The sequence below is a fragment of the Tachyglossus aculeatus genome, chromosome 5 (genome assembly GCF_015852505.1).
Source record: "Tachyglossus aculeatus isolate mTacAcu1 chromosome 5, mTacAcu1.pri, whole genome shotgun sequence".
NCBI classification, from domain to species: Eukaryota; Metazoa; Chordata; class Mammalia; order Monotremata; family Tachyglossidae; genus Tachyglossus; species Tachyglossus aculeatus.
Window position 1 is genome coordinate 100717205 of NC_052070.1, and position 24155 is coordinate 100741359.

General features: G+C 49.6%; 1 non-coding gene across 1 annotated transcript; it reads right to left on the reverse strand.

The window, feature by feature from the left end:
* Positions 1-22921: 22921 nt before the first annotated feature.
* LOC119929038 lies at positions 22922-23059 on the reverse strand. Its single transcript, XR_005451181.1, has one exon. It is a non-coding gene; the product is annotated as a small nucleolar RNA SNORA7 (small nucleolar RNA).
* Positions 23060-24155: the final 1096 nt, after the last annotated feature.

Below are 24155 nucleotides of genomic sequence, written 5' to 3' on the forward strand. Positions count from 1 at the left end.
TTTCACATTGATTGGTGTCCGTAATTCCAATCAGCTATAGATCCAAGTGCATAGATGATGCAGAAGGGAGAGGGAGCTGGGGAAAAGTGGGCTTAGTTGGGGAAAGCTTCTTGGAGGAGAGATAACCTTATTTATTGAGTTATTACTGTGTGCGGAGCACTGTACTCAGCACTTGACAGTACAAGAGAGTAAGTAGAAACAATCCCTTCTCTCGAGTTTACAATCTAGTGCAGACCCATTTGTTCTCTATGACATGGCAGAGAAAGGGTAAATGATGTGCCCAAAGTTATATAGCAAGCCAGTGACAGAAATGGGACTAGAACCCAGGTTTCTGGGCTCCCAGGCCCATGCTAATGCACATCATTATGCTCTCCTCTCAGTGGGCATTGAGAGAAGGCAGAATCGTAATCCGATCTCAGGGTCTGGGGAAACATCACCAAGAGGGTTAAGTAGACTAGGAAGGTACTCTTCCAAATGCTTAATACAGTGCTCAACACACAAAAAGTGTTAAAAAAAAATACCACTCATGGATAGGGAGTTGGGAGCTGCATGGGGAATCACTCTCCAAATCCCCTATTAATTGTGGTATTTATTAAGCACTTACTATGTACCAAGCACTGCACTAAATGCTGGGGTAGATGCAAGCAATCTGATTCATTCAATCATATTTATTGAGAGCTTACTGTGTGCAGAGCACTGTACTAAGCACTTGGGAGAGTACAATATAACAATAAACAAACACATTTCCTGCCCTCAATGGGCTTACAGTCCAGAGGATCAGACACAGCTCAAATTCTATATGAGGATCACAGTCCAAAAGGGATGGAGAACAAATATTTAATCCCCACTTTAAAAATAATAATAATAACAGTCGTGTTCGTTAAGTATGTACTATATGACAAGCACTGCACAAAACACTGGGGTAGAATCAAGATAATTCAGGTCAGACAGTTCCTGTGCCACATGGGGCTTTCAGTCTAAGAAAGAGGGAGAAATATGTATTGAATCTCCATTTTACAGATGAAAAAACTAAGGCACAGAGAGAGATTTAATGACTTACCCAAGATCACATAGCAGGGAAGTGGCAGAGCCAAGATTAGAATCCAGGTCCTCTAATTCCTTGTCCTGTGTTGTTTCTTCCAGGCCACACTGCCCACTGGTTTGGATTGGGGTTGGGGGGAAAGATGGGGAAAGCTCTTGCTATGTCTCCAGTAGGGGAGAGCAATTAGGGTGGATAGAGAAACAAAAGCCAAGTGGCGGGACCAGGGCGCACTGGAAAAGGAGTGCAGTGTCTGCCAGACTCCCCAGAGCCTCAGAGATATTGGCGGCTGAGGCCCAGCCTAGCTCGGTGAGAGCGAAAGACTGGTGGAGAGAGGGGTTGTGGGCAGGGAATGAAAGTACAACCACAGGGACGAATGGCCAGGAGAAGTTCATGCTTTGGCTGTGAGGGCCAGGTTTTTTAGGGCCGGTCTGTGGGAGCAGATCTGAGAAGTCAGGTCTGTGAATGGCAGGTCTATGATGGGTGGGTTTATGGGGGCAGGTCTGTGAGGGGCAGATCTGTGAAGGGCAGGTCTGTGAGGGGCAGGTGTCTATGAGGGCAGGTCTCTGAGGGCAGTGTTGTGAGGGGCAGGTCTGTGAACGTCAGGTCTTTAAGGGGCAGGACTGTGAGGGCAGGTCTCCCCACCCCATAGCACGTGTGTAAATAGATCTGCAATTTTATTTATTTACACTGATGTCTGTTTACTTGTATTGATGTCTGTCCCCCCTCCCCCCCCCCCCCCCCCCCCCCCCCCCCCCCAGACTGTGAGCTCATTCCGGGCAGAGATTGTCTCTCTTTAATAATAATGATGGTATTTGTTAAGCGCTTACTATGTGTCAAACACTGTTCTAAGTGCTGAAGGAGGTACAAGGGAATCAGATTGTTCCACATGGGGCTCACAGTCTTAATTCCCATTTTACAGATGAGGCACAGAGAAGTTAAGTGACTTACCCAAAGTCCCACAGCTGACAAGTGGCAGGGCCAGGATTAGAACCCATGACCTTTGACTCCCAAGCCCGTGCGCTTGCCACTAAGCCACACTGAATCACTCAATAAGTACAATTGAATGAATGAATGAGGGGCAGGTCTGTGAGGGCCATGAACAAGAGTAAACTGGCCCACTCCCCAAATTCTCCCTGCAGATATGGCTCTGAGTGCAGTGACTAGAGACCCCCTTCCCCAATGCCTAGAAGCCTGGGCTCAGGTTGAGTTATGGAATCACCTTTCTGCAGTTGGGAAGGGGGGTCTAACGTGTCCCCTGCAACTGTGGTCGGGGCAGCTCTGGACCCCTTAAGATTTAGAGAAGCAGTGTGGCTCAGTCGAAAGAACTCAAGCTTTAGAGTCAGAGGTCACGGCTTCAAATCTCGGCTCTGCCAACTGTCAGCTGTGTGACTTTGGGCAAGTCACTTAACTTCTCTGTGCCTCGGTTACCTCATCTGTAAAATGGGGATTAAAACTGTGAGCCCCCCGTGGGACAACCTGATCACCTTGTAACCTCCGCAGTGCTTAGAACAGTGCTTTGCACATAGTAAACGCTTAACAAATACCATAATTATTGTTATTTATTATTATTATAAGCACTTTTCTGAGGACAGGGACCAAATCACTCAATTGCATTTATTGAACGCTTACTTTCATTCATTCATTCAATTGTACTTATTGAGCGCTTACTGTGTGCAGAGCACTGTAATAAGCTCTTGGGAGAGTACAGTACAACAGTAAACAGACACATTCCCTGGCCACACCGAGCTTACAGTCGCTTTGTGACACAGAGCTTGCATTGGAGAGACAGACATCAGTACAAATAAATAAAATTACAGATATGTACATAAGTGCTGTGGGGCTGGGAGTGGGGCAGAGCAACGGGAAGAAGTCAGGAGATGGGAGATGAGGAAAGGTGGGGCTTAGTCTGGGAAGGCCTCTTGGAGGAGATGTCCCTTCAGTAAGGCTTTGAATGGGGGGAGGGTAATTGTCTTGTCAGATTTGAGGAGGAAGGGCGTTCCAGGCTAGAGGCAGGACATGGGCTAGGGGTCGGCAGTGAGACAGGCGAGATTGGGGTACAGTGAGAAGGTTAACACTAGAAGAGTGAAGAGTGCAGTCTGGGTTGTAAAAGGAGAGAAGTGAGGTGAGGTAGGAGGGGGCAAGGTGGTGGAGTGCTTTAAAGCCAATGATGAGGAGTTTTTGATGCGTAGGTGGATGGGTATCCACTGGAGTTTTTTGAGGAGCAGGGTGACATATACTAAACGTTTTAGTAGAAAAATGATCCAGGCAGCAGAGTGAAATATGGACTGAAGTGGGGGGAGACAGGAGGTTGGGAGGTCAGTAAGGAGGCTGATGCAGTAATCCAGGGGGGATAAGGTGAGTGACTGTATTATTGCGGTAGCAGTTTGGATGGAGAAGAAAGGGCAGATGTTGTGAAGGTGGGACTAACAGGATTTCGTGATGGATTGAATATGTGGGTTACAGGACAGAGAGGAGTCAAAGATAACACCAAGGTTACGGGCTTGTGAGACAGGAAGGATGGTGGTGCCATCTACAATGATGGGAGAGTCAGGAGAAGGATAGGGTTGGAGTGGGAAGATATGGACACCCTGGACACCAGCAGAGAATGTGTCTGCTGTGCCACCTTGGGCAAGTCACAAGTTCTCTCTGCCTCAGTTCCCTCATCTGAACAAGGGGATTCAATATCTGCTCTCCCTACTACTAAGATTGTGAGCCCCAGATGGGACAAGGCCTGTTTCGGACCTGATTATCTTGGACCTAACCCAGTGCTTAGTATGGCTCCTGTCACACAGTAAGTGCCTAACAAATATCACAATTATCATTACTCCCTTAGGAGGAGGGCCTGGAGACTGCTTTTGGTTTGTTTTGGAGGTTAACGCCTTGGGATCGATGAGGGCCCAGAGGTTGCTAGCTGTGAGGGATGTACCCTCCACAGCTACTCAGGCTCCACAATCTCAGCATCACTCACTCCAGAATTCCAACACGGTCTGAGAGGTGCCAAGAGACCAAGGAGGAGAAGATCTCGTCAGCATTTATTTGGTCCATTAGCTCTTCCAAACCGGCCTAACTCATCCTGCTTGCTTCCCCTCCGATGGCCTCGATCTGACAAAATCAAAGTTAGCCCCTTGACACACAATCCACAGTGGGCACCTGTCAGACAATCAGTCCCCCAGGTGAGGAGTGCAAGGGTTACACCACAGGCCAGACCGGGGAGGGGGATGTCTCCAGGGACCCCCAGGAGGGATAGGTGGATGGTGCCAGAGACCTCTGTGTCTTTAATTGGACAAAGGACCCCAGATTCTGGAGCAGATGTGAGGGTGGCAAGCTGCCTCCCAAGGCCGAGGGTCTGGTGGAAAAGAGGCTAAATATTGGGCAGGGGAAAGTGGAAGTCACAGCCAGAAATCACCAAATATGCTCTAATTTCCAGAGACACGAGCAATTAGTGGCCAGACGGCACACATCTACTGTGTACAAATGTATTAAGAGCCAAACAAAAATAGCATGGCCTAGTGGAAAGAGCACGGACCTGGGAATCAGAAGCCCTGGGCTCTAATCCCTGCTCTGCCACTTACCTGCTTCGAGACCTTGGATGAGCCATTTCACTTCTCTGTGCCTCAGTTCCTTCATCTTAAAATGGGGATTCAATACTTGTTCTCCCTCCTACTTAGACTTTTAACCTCCTTTTGGGACACAAACTGTGGCTGACCTTATTATCTTGTATACTTAGATTTTTAACCTCCTTATGGGACTCAAGTGTGGCTGACCTTATTATCTTGTATCTAACCCTGCGCTTACTATATAGTAAATACTTAACAAAAGTCACTATTACTATCATTATTATTATTAACAAATTTAAGCCTCATTTGAGATGCTGGCCTAGGTGTAGGGGCATTTTGAGAAACAATGCCAGGTGGTCTCCATCCGCCCCGGTCCACAGTGCCAGCTGAACAGATTGGGGACTTGCGGTGGAAGGGGTCAAGAAGAGATGGTGGCAGGACGGAGCTCAACCTAATAAATTCTGAATCAGAGACCAGAAAAAGCTGGGGGGAAATCTCAGCTGCAAACTGATCCAAAAGGTGGTCTTTTCTAAGCCAGCAGCACTTCTGTTGGATACCTCTCAACTACTAAAAATAATAATAATAATAATTGTGATATCTGTTAAGTGCTTACTGTGCTAACTGTACTAATTTCTTGAGTATTCATTCATTCAATCGTACTTATTGAGCATTTACTGTGTGCAGAGCACTGTACTAAGCACTTGGGAAGTACAAGTTGGCAACATATAGAGAAGGTCCCTACCCAACAATGGGCTCAACAGTCTAGAAGGGGGAAAGGTCTCTACCCAACAACAGGCTCACAGTCTAGAAGGGGGAGACAGATAACAAAACAAAAATCTGGACAGGTGTCAAGTCATCAGAATAAATAGAAATAAAGCTAGATGCACATCATTAACTAACTAAATAGAATAGTAAATATGTACAAGTAAAATAAATAGAGTAATAAATCTGTACAAACATATATACAGGTGCTGTGGGGAGGGGAAGGAGGTAGGACAGGGGTGATGGGGAGTAAGAGAGGAAAAAGGGGGCTCAGAGTAGATACAAGATAATCAGGACAGAAACAATCCCTGTCCCACATGGGGCTTATACTCTTAGGAGGAAAAATAATCGATATTTAATCCCCATTTTAGTGATGAGGAAACTGAGGCACAGAGAAGTTAAGCACCTTGCCACCCTCTGTCACAGAGGGGTTACAGTTGGTGGTCACAACCCTAGCAGGTGATAGGACATCCACCCCTTAGCCTTTTTCTCCACTCTATCAATTTCCATGAGAGGGTAAGTTCCTCTCAGGCAGAAAACAGGGGGCTTCTTTGTTCTGTACTTCCAAGCACTTAGTACAGTGCACCAAGTGGATGCTCAATAAATACTCCAACTGCTGTTACTAGAAATCAGCAGTGTTCTCCCTAACGTTGGGTAAGGTCTGTGAAGTACGTCTCCCCACCTCCTTTCCCCAGGAGGCATCTGGTGGTTCTGCAGCTTCCCCCAGTTACCTAGAGCCCGTAACCTCCCAGGAGAAAAGCAAGCAGCTGATCCCCACCCAGGCAGCCCACCAAGACCTCCTCCTTCACCAGGGTTGGATCTGTGCAGAGTTGGTAGCCATAATGTCCACATGGAGTTTCTTCTCTCTCTCTAGTGTGGAGAAGACAGCCTCTCTGCCTCTCCATGGCATCAGGTTTTTTTAATGGTATCTGTTAAGCCCTTACTATGTGTCAAGCAGTGGTCTAAGCACTGGGGTAGATAGAAGTTAATCACTAGACACAGTCCCTGTCCCACATGAGGCTCACAGTCTAAGTAGGAGGGAGGACAGGTATTGAATGTCCATTTAACTGATGAGGAAACTGAGGCACAGGGAAGTTGGGTGATTTGCCCAAGGTCACCCAGAAGGCAATTGGCAGAGCCAGAATTAGAACCCAGCTCCTCTATCTCCCAGGCCCGGGCTCTTTCCACTAGGCCACGCTGCTTTTCATTGCATTTGGATGCAACCCACTGGCATCCTGGGATCCCCTGAGCGCTGAAGGGTGACCGGCCTTTGAGAGAGGTGGGAGTCCTGACCCTACAACGGGGGCACCTCTCTCCCCCTGGCAAACAAGGGGCAGTGGCGGGTGGGGGTGGGGAGGGGGTGGTGCTGCCATCTCTGCAGGGAACAGGGAGGGACCTGCCCGGAAAGGAGATAATGAAGATAAACCTTTGCAGGCTAGCAGGGCTGTGGGCCCCGGCCATCTCTGCTCTGGTCTGGGGCACAGGGTGTGGCGGGGGCCCGGAGGGATGGGTGAGTTTGGGCGGGGCCAGTGCCAACAGCTAAGGGGGTGAGGTACACCCGGCTCCCATCCTAGGGGGGTCCCAACCCTGCCCTTCCTATTTGCTGGGTGTGGGGAGAGGCTTAGAGGCAGGAGCTTGACTAGGGAGCTGCACTGACTGTCCTCCTGAAGCGTCTGTAATAAACAAATCAATAATTAAGAGAGGGTGCACATTAGCCTTTGAACAGGCTCCAGATGGAGCTTATTTTAGACCTTCCAAGGCAGCCGTGTCAGGCGAGCAAATGTGTGTTTGGCGGACGGGGACTGAGGTGAGGAGAGAGAAGAGTCGGGGGTATGACTGAGTCTGAATGGAGGATCCTGGGAGAGAGAGGGCAGGGGTGGCACCTGGATGCCAGAGTTGTGAGAAGGGGTGGGTGGAACAAGAGGGTGGGATGGGTGTCTACACCAGAGGAGAGTTGTAAGAGACTGGGTGAGGAGGGTGCAGTGGGAGAACTGTGGGGGGCTGAGCCAAGAGGAAAGGAGGGGTGTCTACACTGGAGGAGGATGATTGTGGGGGGATTGTAGGAGGTTGAGCCAAGAGAGAAGGATGGGTGTCTACAACAGTGGAGGATTATGGGAGGCTGGGTGAAGAGGGTGGGATGGGAAGAGGACTGTCCAAGACTGTACTCCTTATCTTCCCTCCCAAACTCTGTCCTCTTCCTGACTTTCCCATAACTGTAGAGAGCACTACCATCCTTCCCATCTCACAATCTCACAAGCCCTCAACCTTGGTGCAATACCCGACTCCACTCTCTCATTCACCCCACACATCCAATCCATCACCAAAACCTGCCGGTCTCGCCTCCACAACACCACCAAGATCCGCCCTTTCCTCTCCATCCAAACCGCTACCTTGCTGGTTCAATCTCTCATCCTAACCCGACTGGAATACTGCATCAGCCTCCTCTCTGATCTCCCATCCTCCTGTCTCTCCCCACTTCAATCTGTACTTCACTCTGCTGCCCGGATTATCTCTGTACAGAAACATGCTCTGGGCATGTCACTCCCCTCCTCAAAAATCTCCAGTAGTTGCCTGTCAACCTACGAATCAAGCAAAAACTTCTCACTCTCGGCTTCAAGGCTCTCCATCACCTCGCCCCCTCCTACCTCACCTCCCTTCTCTCCTTCTACAGCCCGGCCCGCACCATCCGCTCCTCTGCCGCTAACCTCCTCACTGTGCCTCGTTCTCACCTGTCCTGCCATCGACTCCTGGCCCATGTCCTTCCCCTGGCCTGGAATGTCCTCCCTCCACACATCTGCCAAGCTACCTCTCTTCCTCCCTTCAAAGCCCTACTGAGAGCTCACCTCCTCCAAGAGGCCTTCCCAGACTGAGCCCCCTTTTTCCTCTCCTCCTCCCCATCCCCCCCACCCTACCTCCTTCCCCTCCCCACAGCACTTGTATATATTTGGACAGATTTATTACTCTATTTATTTTACTTGTACATATTTACTATTCTATTTATTTTGTTAATAATGTGCATATAGCTATAATTCTATTTGTTCTGATGACTTTGACACCCGTCTCCATGTTTTGTTTTGTTTTCTGTCTCTCCCTTCTAGACTGTGAGCCTGTTGTTGGGTAGGGACCATCTCTACCGACTTGTACTTCCCAAAGCTTAGTACAGTGCTCTGTGCACAGTAAGCACTCAATAAATATGATTGAATGAATGAATGAATGAATGACTGTGGGAAGCTGAGCCAAGAGGGAAGGATGTATTTCTACACAGGAGGAAGATCGTGGGAGGCTAAGCCAAGAGGGAAGCATGGGTGTCTACACAGGAATCGGTACTGGATGTTTGGAGACTCCTGAATAATGAAAAAATAATTATACCCCACTTATAATAATAATAATAACTGTGATATTTGTTAAGAGCTTACTAGGAGCCAAGCAGTGCATTAAGCACTTGGGTAGATACAAGATAAGAAGACTTGACCACATAATGGGGAGGGAGAACAGTTGTCTTCCATCTGTTTTACAGATGAAGAAACTGGGGCACAGAGAAGTGAAGTGGCTTGCCCAAGGCCACACAGAAGAAAAGTGGCAGAGCCAGGATTAGAATCCAGGTCTCTTGATTGCCAGTCCTGTGCTCTTTCCATTAAGTGATGCTACTTCATGAACCTTTTAGTTTTTCCAATCAGTTTTCCACTAATTGCCATATTTTATTCTCCCAGCATAACTGCGAGGTAGAGAGAGGCAAAGTTTTATTTTTGCTGCTGAAGAAACTGAGGTGCTGATCAGCTGAGTGACTCAGCCAAGGCCACAGCTCTCACCCAAAACTGAGCTGGGACTCGAACTCAGGTCTCAGACCCACAGGCTGGCCCTCTTTTTTCCTAACCTTGCTGCCACTATTGGGGGTTGGAGGTGTGGGGGTGGAGATCTGAAGATAGACCTTTCTGTGTTTTGGGGGAAGACCCTTCTCCTCAGGGTTTTGGTCTGTGCCTTCCCTCTGGAAGCTTTGAAATAGCAAATGGGCTCTCCAGGCCTTCCCCCTTCCCATCTTGCCTGCCTCCCTAAGGGTCCTGCCAAAGGAATCCACCCTCTTCCCATTTCCACCTGTGCCCACTTCCGCTGCTGGAGTCAACTGCTGCATGCCCCGGCTCCATCCATCCCAGAGTCCCGTTCCTGGCCCCTAACCTTTCCCAGGCCCGCCCCACACCACCTTTCCTCCCCTCCACCCACATTCCATTTCAGATGGGCGAAGACTCTCACAGGGAACAGGGTCGACTCGCCGCTCTGAGATGCCCCTATGTGATGGGAGGAACTGAGCCAAAGATGCTCTTGAAAGAAGCCCTCTCTGTCTACCTGGGTGAACTGCCAGGAATGTTGGCCTGAGATGAGGGATTCCTTCGTGGATGACCACATCTTGGGGGAGAGGCTGCCTCAGAGGAGTCAGGGGTGCTTTAGAGGGGAAGGTCTACCTCACCCCTCTTACGGGATGAGCACAGGCCTGAGAGTCAGAAGGTCATGGTTCTAATCCCAACTCTGCCACTTGGCTGCTGTGTGGTCTTGGGCAAGTCACTTCACTTCTCCGTGCCTCAGTTACCTCATCTGTAAATGGGAATTAAGACTGGGAGCCCCATGCAGCACAAGGGACTGACTCTAACCCAATTTGCTTGTATCCACCCCGGGACTTAGCACAGTGCCTGGCACAAAGTAAATGCTTAACAAATACCACAATTATTAATATCGGTATTCTACTACATTAGATCTTGCTAAATTGGTAAAAAGAGGTATGTAGGCAAGTCAAATACAAACTATATGGCAAGCCGCAAGACCTACTGGGAAGAGCCCAGGCCTGGAAGTCTGAGGACCTGACTTCTAATCCCACCTCCACCACTTGTCTGCTGTGTGACCTTCGGCAAGTCACTTGACTTCTCTGTGCCTCAGTTGCCTCATTTGTAAAATGGGGATTAAGACTGAGCCCCATGTGGGACAAGGACTGTGCCCAACCTGATTTGTTTGTATCCACCCCAGTGGATACAAGCTTAGTACAGTGCCTGGCACACAACAAGTGCCTGACAAATATCAGAATTATTATTAATATTATTATTATTAATAGTAGTAGTAGTTACAAAGTGTGGCTACCTTCCTTGTCATCCTCTCCACTTCCTCCCTTGCTAGGCTCAGGCAGACTTCCGTCATTTTCCCCATGCAGGCGGAGAAAGGAGCTGAATCGTCAGTTTTCAAAGATCCCAGACCCCGCCCTCCCCAGGCCCCAGCAGTCCCCTCGAACCTGTTGGCTCTCAACTCGGCATCAGCATTCTCAAAGAGATTAATAATCACCACCGCTCCCCGTTCTCCAGCCTCTTCTTCCAAGGAGCCCAGCACTCTGTGCAGACGTGATCTCACCATCCTGACACCATCCCCAAGGGCTACAGGGGGTGAAGGCCGACGGGGAGAGGGGGCTGGTGCAGTAGTCTCTTGTTCTAAAGCTGGGGAGACTGAGGTTTAGCGGCTTGCCTGGGCACATCCAGCAGGTCAGGGGCAGAAGCAGGGGCAACTGAGAACTCTGCTCAGCTGGGTCTCTTCCTGGCCTTACCCTTGATCTCTTTCCTGGGACCCATTCACAATCAACCTATGCAAAATCTTTCAACTTGGAAGTTGCCTGAACACAGAGGCGCCCCGGAGGACTGGCCCATCAAAGAGAAATTGACAGCTCACCAGAGGATGCTCATAGGGAGTGGAAGGGGATATGGGGCATTGAGAGCAGTGTAGATTGTCGAAGGGGGGGGTTCCCTGGTGGCAAAACACTTGAAAACCAGGGTCAATCAATCAATCAATCAATCTTATTTATTGAGCGCTTACTATGTGCAGAGCACTGTACTAAGCGCTTGGGAAGTACAAATTGGCAACATATAGAGACAGTCCCTACCCAACAGTGGGCTCACAGTCTAAAAGGGGGAGACAGAGAATAAAAACCAAACATACTAACAAAATAAAATAAATAGGATAGATATCTACAAGTAAAATAAATAAAAAAATAAATAGAGTAATAAATATGTATAAGCATATATACATATATACAGGTGCTGTGGGGAAGGGAAGGAGGTAAGATGGGGGGATGGAGAGGGGCACGAGGGGGAGAGGAAGGAAGGGGCTCAGTCTGGGAAGGCCTCCTGGAGGAGGTGAGCTCTCAGCAGGGCCTTGAAGGGAGGAAGAGAGCTAGCTTGGCGGATGGGCAGAGGGAGGGCATTCCAGGCCCGGGGGATGACGTGGGCCGGGGGTCGATGGCGGTACAGGCAAGAACGAGGTACAGTGAGGAGATTAGCGGCAGATGAGCGGAGGGTGCGGGCTGGGCTGTAGAAGGAGAGAAGGGAGGTGAGGTAGGAGGGGGCGAGGTGATGGAGAGCCTTGAAGCCCAGGGTGAGGAGTTTCTGCCTGATGCGCAGATTGATTGGTAGCCACTGGAGATTTTTGAGGAGGGGAGTAATATGCCCAGAGCGTTTCTGGACAAAGATAATCCGGGCAGCAGCATGAAGTATGGATTGAAGTGGAGAGAGACACGAGGATGGGAGATCAGAGAGAAGACTGGTGCAGTAGTCCAGACGGGATAGGATGAGAGCTTGAACAAGCAGGGTAGTGGTATGGATGGAGAGGAAAGGGCGGATCTTGGCAATGTTGCGGAGCTGAGACTGGCAGGTTTTGGTGACGGCTTGGATGTGAGGAGTGAATGAGAGAGCGGAGTCGAAGATGACACCAAGGTTGTGGGCTTGTGAGACGGGAAGGATGGTAGTGCCATCAACAGAGATGGGAAAGTCAGGGAGAGGACAAGGTTTGGGAGGGAAGACAAGGAGTTCAGTCTTCGACATGTTGAGCTTTAGGTGGCGGGCAGACATCCAGATAGAGATGTCCTGAAGGCAGGAGGAGATGCGAGCCTGGAGAGATGGGGAGAGAGCAGGGGCAGAGTTGTAGATCTGGGTGTCATCAGCATAGAGATGATAGTTGAAGCCGTGGGAGCGAATGAGATCACCAAGGGAGTGCGTGTAGATTGAGAACAGAAGGGGACCAAGCACTGAACCTTGGGGAACCCCCACAGTAAGAGGATGGGAGGGGGAGGAGGAGCCTGCAAAAGAGACTGAGTAAGAACAGCTGGGAGAGATAAGAGGAGAAACAGGAGAGGACGGAGTCTGTGAAGCCAAGGTCAGATAGCGTGTTGAGGAGAAGGGGGTGGTCCACAGTGTCAAAGGCAGCTGAGAGGTCGAGGAGGATTAGGACAGAGTATGAGCCGTTGGATTTGGCAAGCAGGAGGTCATCGGTGACCTTTGAGAGGGCAGTTTCCGTGGAATGAAGGGGATGGAATCCAGACTGGAGGGGGTCGAGGAGAGAGTTGTTGTTGAGGAATTCAAGGCAGCGCGTGTAGACAACTCGTTCAAGGGTCATCCAAGAACAGGGCTGACCAGAAGCCTGGGGTACCTGAGAATGGGGCACCCGGAAGCCAGGGCTGACCAGAAGCCAGGGACACCAGAGAATGGGCTTTCAGAAGCCAGGGGCACCTGAGAACAGGGATGACCAGAAGCCAGGGACACCTGAGAATGGGGATGTCCAGAAGTCAGGGGCATCCTACAACGGGGCTGCCAGATGTCAGGGGCACCTGAGAATAGGGCTGACCAGAAGCTAGAGAATGGGGTACCCAGAAGCTAGGGGCACTCAAAAATGGGGCACCTGGAAGCCAGGACACCCAAGACTGGGGCTTCCTGGAAGGCAGGGTCACCAGAGAAAGAGGCCAGCCGGAGTCAGCACAGTTTCCGCTGGCCCCAGGAGTGACTGTGTAAAAAGCTTCTAAAAATACAAAGTCCGTTTCTTGCAGGGGGCTGATTTATCTGACCTTTTCCAAGCTGCCTGCTCCAGGGTGGCTAATTGGCAGAGTCCATTAAGTCTCAATCATCTGGGCCGGGGACCAATGGGGAGACCATTCTTTCTGTTTTATTTGAAATGGCCTGGTCACAGCTGCAATGGACCCTTGCTGGACTTCTGGGCTTCCTGGGATGTGGGATGTTGGGGGAGTGACCGGTCCTTCTCCCACCCCCTCAGTCCACCGGAGGGAAAGGAGAGGAGGCTGGATAAATCAATCAATGGCATTTATTGAGTGCTTACTGTGTGCAGACTATGGAACTAAGCTCTTGGTTTCCAATACAATAAAAAGGAGTTAGTAAGAGTGATTCTTGCCCACGAGAAGCAGCATGGCCTAGTGGAAAGACCACAAGACTAGAAGTCAGAGGACCTGGGTTCTAATCCCAGCACTGCTAAATCCTTGCTGTGTGAACTTGGGTGAGTCACTTCACTTCTCTGAGCCTCAGTTTCCTCAACTTTCAAATGGGGATTAAATATCTGTTCTCTCTCCTACTTAGATTGTGAGCCCCATGCAGGACAAGGACTGTGTCGGACCAAATTAACTTGTACCTACACCAGAGTTTAGAACAGTGTTTGACACAGAGTAAGTGCTTAACAAATACTGTAAAAAAAAAAGGAGCTTCCAGTCTAAAGGGGGAAGAGACTGTGAGCTGGCTGGGCTGTGGGCAGGGGCCGAGGGTGATGAGGAACCTGGGTAGTGGGTGAAGGTCTGACCTTTAACCTAGGCTGCCCAACTGCCCAAGGCTCCCATAAGCCAGGTCCACCTTTGCTTCTCCCCTCACTAAAATCATCACTCATGGTGCTGGGCCCAGCTCCCAGCATCTCCTCCCCTATGCCCCCTTCCCTGCAGTTTTGTTCCGTCCCGGGGCTTGAGCTAAATTAGTGTCAGCACCCAGGCCCAACCAAGGGAGATATCTGAGGGAGGGGGCCACAGGCTGCCTGGGAGGCAGTAGGGGAGAGTGGGGAGGGAGGAAGACAGGAGTCACCTTATCCCCACCCTGATTCGGCCCCACACTGTCCTTGGCTCTTTTAGGGCCCCACCTCATTTCCTTATTGATCCTCTGTCCTTATTGGCCATATCCTCCTAACGCATCTCTGATTCTTGGTCTCCACCGAGCATCTCGAGCCTCTGGATGGGGGCGGGGGGAGGCGGGCTAGGAAGCAGTACTCGCTCCACACCTCCTCTCCCCTCTCAGAATCTGGCTTCTCCATCTTCCCTCTAGGCTACAGATCCTTTGCTTGGGAGGGTCCCTCAGCCCACGCCCCAATGCACCCTCACAGACTCCAGCTCACTCCAGAGGCTTTCTAATCCTGGCACTGCCACTTGTCTGTTCTGTGACATTGGGCAAGTCATTTCACTTTGCTGGGCCTCAGTTACCTCATCTATGAGATGGTGATTAAGACTGGAAGCCCCTTATGGGACAGGAACTTTGTCCAACCTGATAATCTTGTATTTCCCCCATTGCTTAGAACAGTGCTTGGCCCATAGTAAGTGCTTAACAAATGCCATTATTATTATCATTATTATTTCAGGGAGACCAGAACAGACTGCCACTGGTAAAGCTGGAGGGGCTCCTCCTTCCTCCCATTCCTCTGGGATTGACTCTGGAATCCCTCAGCCCAAATTCTGCTGCCTGAGTCTGGATCCCCTTCCTGCCATGCCAGCTTCTCTTCACAGCTGGAGCTAGGGCAGGAGTGCATGGGAGAAAACTCTCCCATCTCCTCTCTGAGAGACCAAAGTCCCACTAACCTCGACACTCCCATACGGGGAAACTGAGACATGCTTCCTCCCTCCCCTCTACCCAACTGTCCCTGTTCCTCATGCCTCTCCCCCCTTCCCACTCTATACCTCCCTAGCCCACTCAGAATCTAACCCACCTCAGGCTCGATGGTCTCTCACTCCTCTCTCTTAGTCAATCAATCAATGCAGAGCGCTGTACTGTTTGGGAGAGTACAATACAAAGAGTTGTGTTCCCTGCCCACAAAGAGCCTACAATACAGAGGAGGAGGCCGTCAGGGTGCTGATGCCTGGCAGCTCCTGAATTGTGCTCCTGTTATCCTGGAAAGAAAACAGGAAGTCACGCAAAAAGCCAGTGGAGAATTGGGAAGCCTGGCAAGGCTGTGTACCGGCCTTTGGGTCAAAGCAAGCTGCTGAGGACAGGATGGGTCCCGACTTCAACCTGAGCAAAGAATGCTAATAATAGCAATCATAGTAATAATAATAACTATGGTACTTGTTCAGTGCTTACTATGTGCCAAGCATTTTTCTAAATGCTGTTGGAAGTTAATCAGGTTGGACACAGTCCCCGTCCCATAAGGGGCTCACATTCTTAATCCCCACTTTACAGATGAGGAAACTGAAGTAATTTTGGTATTTCTTCAGTGCTTACTATGTGGCAAGCACTGTGTAGGCAAGGAATGTATCTACCAACTCTGAAATGTTTCTACCAACTCTGCTATAGTATACCCTCCCAAGTGCTTAGGATGCTCTGAGCACAGTTAGGGCTCAATAAATGATCGATTGATTGGTAGATTCAAGTTAATCAGGGTGGACATAGTCTCTGACCCATACAGTCTTAGGGGAGGGAGAATGGGAATTTTATCCCCATTTTACAGATGAGAGTACTTAGGCACAGAGATGGGACTTGCTCTACATCACACATAGCAAGTAAGTGATGGAACCAGGATTAGAACCCAGGTCTCCTAACTCCCAGGCCTGTGGTCCTCCCACTGGGATACACTGCTCCTGGCCACCACCCCTGGCCATGTCCAACCCATCCCCATGGGTAGTGATGAACCATTCGACACCCCTAGGCTTCCTCTCTGCATCCCTAACTTACCTTGCAGTAACCCAGCATGGACAGCTCCTCCACAGATCTATCCAAAGCCCACTTGGTCTGGCTGACCCTTCCCCTCTACATCTTCCTGGGAGACAGAGTCCCACACCCTCCCCACTGTTGGGGGACGTTTCTTGACTGCTCACTTGGAACTCGCCATCATTGAGCTGCTCTGGGCTCCCCTTGTCCTTGGAGCCGGGAGATTTGGTGAACGATAAGTCTGTGTCAGCAGCCCTGTCTGAGCTTTATCACCTTCAGTCATGTCCCGGCCCCGTTTGGGAGGAGAGGAGGAGAAGATAGAGAAGATGAGAGCTTGGGACTGAGGGGCAGGCTGGGGGAGAGGCAGAGGGACAAGGATAAGGACAAGGGGGAGGAGGAGGAGGAGAAGAAGGAGGAGGCTGAGGAGGAGGAGGAGGAGAAGGAAGAGCGGGGAGGGCGAGGAGAGAATGTTGAGTGTGCTCTGTGAGTAAGGTACCAGGCAATTCTTGGGAACATTTCTCACTTTCTGCCGGCTGCTGTGAAGAAATGACCTTTCGCTGGTAAAGCTGCAAAGAGACGGGCTGACAGGTCCCATCTCATTAGAGCTGACAGTCTTCCATCTCATCTCAGCAGTCCTGAGCCCCTCCTTCTGTTGTTCTCAGCTACAGGAAGATCCATCTTCCCTCAGGTGATCACCTTGAATTGCCTCAGGGCCCTCCTAATGCCTCTTTAAGAACTTGAGCCCAGGTGCAATACAATGACTAATAATAATAATAATAACAATAATAATAACAATAACTGTCATATTTGTTAGCACTTACTTTGAGCCAAGTCTGGGACAGATATAAGATAATCAGGTCATACAAGGTCCCTGCCCCACACAGGGCTCAAAGCCTAAGTAGGTGGGAGAACAGGCTTTGAATCTCCTTTTTTAAATAGTCTTTGTTAAGTGCCTACTATGTGTCAAACACTGTTCTAAGCACTGGGGTAGGTACAAGTTAATTAGTTAATTAACAAGAAGCAGTGTGGCTTAGTGGAAAAGAGCTTGGGCTTGGGACTCAGAGGTCAGGGGTTCTAATCCCGGCTCCAGCACTTGTCAGCTGTGGGACTTTGAGCAAGTCACCTAACTTCTCTGTGCCTCAGTTCCCTCACCTGTAAAATGGGGATTAAAACTGTGAGCCCCACATGGGATGTGATTGCCTTGTAGCTACCCCAGCACTTAGAACAGTGCTTGGCACAAATACCATCATCATCATCATCATCATTATTATTATTATTATTATTATTATTATTGTTAGGTCAGACACAGTCCTTATACCACATGGGGCTCACAGTCTAAGTGGGGACAGAAGAGCTATTTAATCCCCATTTGACAGTCGAGGAAACTGAGGCACAGAGAAGTGAAGTGACTTACCCAAGATCCCACAACAGGCAAGTGACAGAGCTGGAATTAGTACACAGATCTCCTGACTTCCGTAGTTGGGTCAGAACAGTGGTCCATCCAACCCAGGTGCCTGTCTCCAAAAGAAGTCCCAGAATGTTCTCTGCCCAGAGCCCAGAGAGGACAATTTTTCCTCTTTTCCTAGTGATGGTGGGGAGGAAGGACCAGGCAATAAATCAACCCCTCAAGCAGTGGGGCTTATTGAGCACTTTCTTTGTGCAGCGCACTGTGCTAAGTGCTTGGAAGAGTACAATGTAAAACAGAGTTCGTAGACATACTACCCACAAGGAGCTCACAGTTTAGAAGGGAAGATAGACAATAATATAAATCCAAGGACAGGGGGAAAGAATCACCTCTCCCCCCCCGCCACCCGCAGCCCAACTCAGGCATAAACCCACTGCTGCCCCCGAGAAAGCAGAATCCCTAACACTTCCATTGGTCCCTACTGAAAAACAAGCCCTCCCCAGGCTCTCTGAATACTTAGTCTTAGGATGTCCATTTCCCCCTCCAGTCATTTCTCCTGTCTGGGGGCCCAGGTTGGAAAGCCAACCAAGGGGAAAAGCCAGGTTTATTTCAAGGTTCGTTAGGAACTCCAGGAGAAAATGAATGTTTGCCGACGAGGACAGGAAAAGGGGCTCAATCGATAAGGAGAGAAATGCTGTTTTCAAGCTGCAGACCTCCGGGGTATCGCAAACAATGGAAAGTAGAGAAATCAGCACCGTAAATGCAGCTCGGGGAAGATCCTGGCAGCGTCCGGCCTGAACCACCTCTCCGGACCTGAACCGTCTCTCTGCTGGAACAGAAGGAACCCTCTGGCCTGGGTTCTTACACCTGGCGCCAGTTGTTCCAGCCTGGTGGTGGGCGGAGGGGCACGGCAGAGGGGCAATCTTCAGTAGACTGATGGCCCGAGCTTCTGGCTACCAAAGCCCATCTCTGCCCATCACTGGCTGCACTGGGGAGAGAGTCCCTGCCCCCCCCCCCCCCCCGCCACCACCACCACCACCACTCAGGCCAGCACCCATCTCTCCCCCAGAATCTAGACCAGGACCCAGATGACTTGACATCCAGCCCAGGAGAGAGGATGGACGGGGGGGAGGGGGCGGTCTCAATCTCATCTATGTCATCACCAACCCCTCGCCCCCATCCACCCTGGGACCTAGACCTCCTTCCCCCTTCACATCTGACAACCCACCAGTCTCCCCACTTCAAAACCCTTCTAAAATCACATCTCCTCCAAGAGGCCTTCCCTGACTAAAGCCCTCATTTCCTCTACCTGCCCTGCCCTCAGCATTAACTATGCACTCGGCTGGGTACCTCTTAAGCAGTTTGACACTCACCCCAGCCCCACAGCACTTATGTACATATCCTTATACTCTATGATTTTGACAAATTTATATTTATGTCCGTCTCATGGGCAGGGATTGCAGGATTGCATCTACCAACTCTATTTTATTGTACTTTCCCAAGTGCTTAGTGCAGAGCTCTGCACGCAGTAAGCACTGATTGACTGATTGTTGGATTGATTGATTGACTGACTCGGCCAGTGCTGCCATGACTCTCACAGTGGCTCGAAGTTACACTGAGAATCTGGGACGGAATGAAGACACTCTCTCTAAGCTCCTTGAGGGCAGGGTTCCTGTCTACTAACTCTGTCAGGACTCCCATCTACTAACTCCCCCAAGCGCTTAGTACAGAGGGCTCCCTGCACAGCATAAGTACTCAGGGAATACCGCTGATTGATTGACTGATCTCCAGTGTCTATTGAGATGGTGGGATGAAGCAGCCTGGCCCACCCGGATCCTGGCAGACTCATGAGGGGCAGAACCTAACAAAGCTGCATCGGGTTGCAAGCGGTGACCTGATTTCTGCTTACTGGAAGCAGGGGCAGAGGTAGCCAAGGGATATCTCCCCTCTGCCCTTTCCCTGGTTTCTGGTGACTTGATGGAAAGAGCCCGGGCTCAGTAAGTGCTCAATAAATACGATTGATTAATTGGCCTCTTTCCCATTGGCATGATGGCTAGGTCGAAATCAGGGGTGGCGGTCCAGTAGATCAGAGCCAGTTTCGGTGGGGAGGGATGGTGGGACTGCACCCTGAGAATATTCTGGGGTTCCTCGTGGCCCGTGGCTTAGTGGAAAGAGCACAGGCTTGGGTGTCAGAGGTCGTGGGTTCTAATCCTCACTCTGCCACTTGTTAGCTGTTGACTTTGGGCAAGTCACTTCACTTCTCTGTGCTTCAGTTACCTCGCCTGTAAAATGGGGATTAAGACTGTGAGCCCTACGTGGGACGACCTGATTACCTTATATCTACCCCAGCGATTAGAACAGTGCTTGGCCCATAGTAAATGCTTAATGAATACCATTCATTCATTCATTCAATCATATTTATTGAGCACTTACTGTGTGCAGAGCACTGTACTAAGCACTTGGGAAGTACAAGTTGGCAACATATAGAGACGGTCCCTACCCAACAGTGGGCTCACAGTCTAGAAGGGGGTGACAGACAACAAAACAAAACATATTAACAAAATAAAATAAATAGAATAAATATGTACAAGTAAAATAAATAGAGTAATAAATATGTACAAACATATATACATATATACAGATGTGGTGGAGAGGGGAAGGAGGTAAGGTGGGGGGAGGGGGAGGGGAAGGAGGGGGCTCAGTCTGGGATAAAGAGGTGAGAGAGAGGTGAAAAATGAGAGAAGAGAGATAAGAGATAGAGAGCAGAGAGATGGAGAGAGACAAAGAGGGAAGAAAGAGATGAAACAGAAGAGAGAAGAGAGACAGAGAGAGAGGAAAGATGGAGGGGGAAGAGATGAAGAGGTGAGAGGTGAAAGATGAGAGAAGAGATGAGAGATGGCAAGCAGAGAGATGAAGAGAGACAAAGGGGAGAGAGATGAAACAGAGAGAAGAGAGATGGAGAGAGACAGAGAGAGATGAAAGATAGTGAGCAGAGAGATGGAGAGAGACAAAGGGGAGAGAGAGAGATGAAACAGAAGACAGAAGAGAGATGGAGTCACCTGCTCTATCAGAGACAGAGGGAATTCTTCACACATCCACAGCATTGCTTTAAACCTGTGGCATTGAACAGAAGAAACGGCTCCTTCAGATTGTAATTCAAGTAATCTAATGGCATTTTGATATGACTAAAACAATGAGAAGAATGGAAAGATACCACAGTTTGAGGAAAGGAGGGCTTAGTCAGGGAAGGCCTCTTGGAGGAAATGTGCCTATGACCTATGTAAACTGACACTGCCCATAAATAATTTATTATGATAGAAGCAGCGTGGCTCAGTGGAAAGAGAATGGGCTTTGGAGTCAGAGGTCATGGGTTCAAATCCCAGCTCTGCCAATTGTCAGCTGTGTGACTTTGGGCAAGTCACTTCACTTCTCTGCGCCTCAGTTGCCTCATCTGTAAAACGGGGATTTAGACTGTGAACCCCATGTGGGACAACCTGATCACCTTGTATCCTCCCCATGGCTTAGAACAGTGCTTTGCACATAGTAAGTGCTTAACAAATGCCATCATTATTATTATTATTATTATTCCCGCCTCCTTGGCTGCTGAGCTGAGATCAGCGGGAGCAGCCCAATCCGGCAATCCTGAGTCAGAGGGGAGTTTTAGGGGGATTGCACCCCGAGAATTCCTGGGGTTCCTCTTGGCTTCCTTTCCCGCTGCAAAGGCTGCTGGGCCGAGATGAGCGGGAGCCGCGCAGTCCAGCGAAGCTCGGAGGAATCCAGCCCCACCTGCTGACCACGTCGGGAAATAGGGAAGGAGAAGGCCAGGCTGACGACTACCCTCCTGCTGCTGCTGTTGCTGCTCTGCCTCCACCCTCCCTCCACATCCCCCACATCCCGCCCCCAAACACCCCCCCCCCCCCCACCACCACCACCACCATTCACTACCTCTCAGGTTCACTGAACCAGGTGGATGCAGGGGGCCTGGTCACCCCGGGTCATCCTTGGATACTAGGAATGATGATTATGGTATTTATTAAGTGCTCTTTGCTCGCCCAAACAGAGCTGATAACAATAATAATAATAATGATGGTATTTGTTAAGTGCTTACTATGTGCAAAGCACTGTTCTAAGCGCTGGGGAGGTTACAAGGTGATCAGGTTGTCCCAGAGGGGGCTCACAGTTTCAATCCCCATTTTACAGATGAGGTAACTGAGGCACAGAGAAGTTAAGTGATTTGCCCAAAGTCACACAGCTGACAGTTGGTAGAGCTGGGACTCCAAAGCCCGGGATCTTTCCACTGGGCCTCACTCTCTGCCCACCAGGAGTTTACAATCAATCAGTCAATAAATCAATAGTATTTATTGAGCGCTTACTGTATGCAGAGCTCTGTATGAAGATTTTGGCAGAGTGTAATACAACAGAGCCTACAGACACGTTCCCTCACCAAAGGGATACCAGAGAAGATGAATGCACTGAACAAGCTGGAAGCAAGAAAGGAGCCCTGCCCCTCTCACCCCGAATGCCTTTTTCAAGGTAGGTGTTAAGGCACTGTACCAAGCACGGGCTAAATACAGGCTAATTAGGTTGAACACAGTCCATGTCTTCCATGAAGCTCACAGTCTTAAGCCTCATTTTACAAATGAGGGAACTGAAGCACAGAGAAGTGAAGTGATTCGCCCAGGGTCACACAGCAGGCAAGCGGCAGGGCCGGGATTAGAACCCAAGTCCTTCTGACTTCCAGGACCCTGCTCTATTACGCTGCTTCTCTACAACTAGATTGTTAGGGGGATGGAATGGTGGGTTGGTAGCCGGGTGGAGAAGCTAAGTTTGAAATTGAGGAAGAGGCTTCAGGATCCTTCTACAATATTAACTCGGTGAAGTTGTGGGTTTGGCTTCAGGGATTCCTCTGTGGGGGCCAGGAGTTTCTGACCAACCTGCATCATCCTCATCTTCAGTATTTAATGAGCACTTGCTGGGCTTCAAGTACTCCACAAAGGGACTAGGGGATGGGCAATTAAAGTAGAAGACATTGCCCCCATCCTTAAGGAGCTTACAACCAAATCAATCAGTTGTATTTTCAGAGCATCTACTCTCTGTGGGGCACTGTACTAAGCAATTGGGAGAGCACGATACAGCAGAGCTGATAGACATGTTCTCTGCCAACCAGGAGCTTACAATCAATCAGTCAATCAATCGTGTTTATTGAGTGCTTACCGTGTCTTCTCTTGTCTTATGCCTTTGTGTTGTTTCCGACCCAGAGCTACACCATGGACACATCTCTCCCAGAACACCCGGCTCTCCATCTGCAGTTGTTCTGGTAGCATATCCTCGGAGTTTTCTTGGTAAAAATACAGAAGTGGTTTTCCATTGCTGCCTTCCACGCAGTAAACTCGAGTCTCCACCTTCGACTCTCTGCTGTGCCGCTGCTGCCCAGCTCGGGTGAGTTTTGACTTGTAGCAGATTGCCTTCCACTCTCTAGCCACTGCCCAAGCTAGGAATGGAATGGGTAGGCCTCTGCTTGACTCTCCCTCCTGTAGCCAAGACTGGTAGATTACTGGAAACTCTCCAGGTGCAACCGTGAGAGGGGGCTTACCATGTGCAGAGCTCTATACTAAGTTTTTGGAAGAGTATAATACAACAGAGCAGATAGACATGTTCCCTGCCCACAAGGAGCTTAATAATATAAACTCGGAAGGTATATACATGAGGGGACCAAGAAGGAAAACAGAGATGCAACGTGGCTCAGTGGAAAGAGCCCAGGCTTTGGAGTCAGAGGTCATGGGTTCAAATCCCGGCTCTGTCACTTGTCAGCTGTGTGACTTTGGGCAAGCCACTTACCTTCTCTGTGCTTCAGTTACCTCATCTGTAAAATGGGGATTAAGACTGTGAGCCCCCCGTGGGACAACCTGCTCACCTTGTAACCTCCCCAGCACTTAGAACAGTGTTTTGCACATAGTAAGTGCTTAATAAAAGCCACTATTATTATTACTATTATTATTGAAACAGAAGGAAAAGTCACTTCAGCTTTCAGGGCCTCCATTTCCTCATCTGTAAAACAGGGCTCTCCCTCTCTCTTGGGTTTTGAGCCCCTTTTAGAACAGGGACTGTGTCCTATCTGATTATCTTGTACCTGCCATAATGTTTTGGCAAGCAGTGAACACTTAATAAATACCATAATCATCATCATCATCACCAGATTACACTATCAGTCTTCTCACCAGTCTCCCTGACTCCAGCCTCTCGCCTTTACTCCGCCACCTGCGTCATAATAATAATAATGGTATTTGTTAAGTGCTTACTATGTGCCATGCACTGTACTAGGCACTGGGGTGGATAAAAGCAAATCAGTCCCTGTCCCACTATGGGGCTCACAGTCTCGATCCCCCATTTTACAGGATGTAACTCCTCTTGTAACTGAGGCACAGAGAAGTAAAGTGATTTGCCCAAGGTCACCCCGCAAGTAAGTGGCAAATCTGGAATTAGAACCCATGATCTGTCCAAAACATTGTTCTGGCCCCATCTCTCCACTCTTCAAAGAACTCCCAGGGGTTGCCCATTCCTCTCTACATCAAGCAGAACCTCCTGACTTTAAGGCACTCCACCTGCTCTCTTGGCCCAAAACACCCAGCTCATCTTACTGTGCATCATTTTCAACTCTTCTTTCCTTTCTTGACTGAAAAACT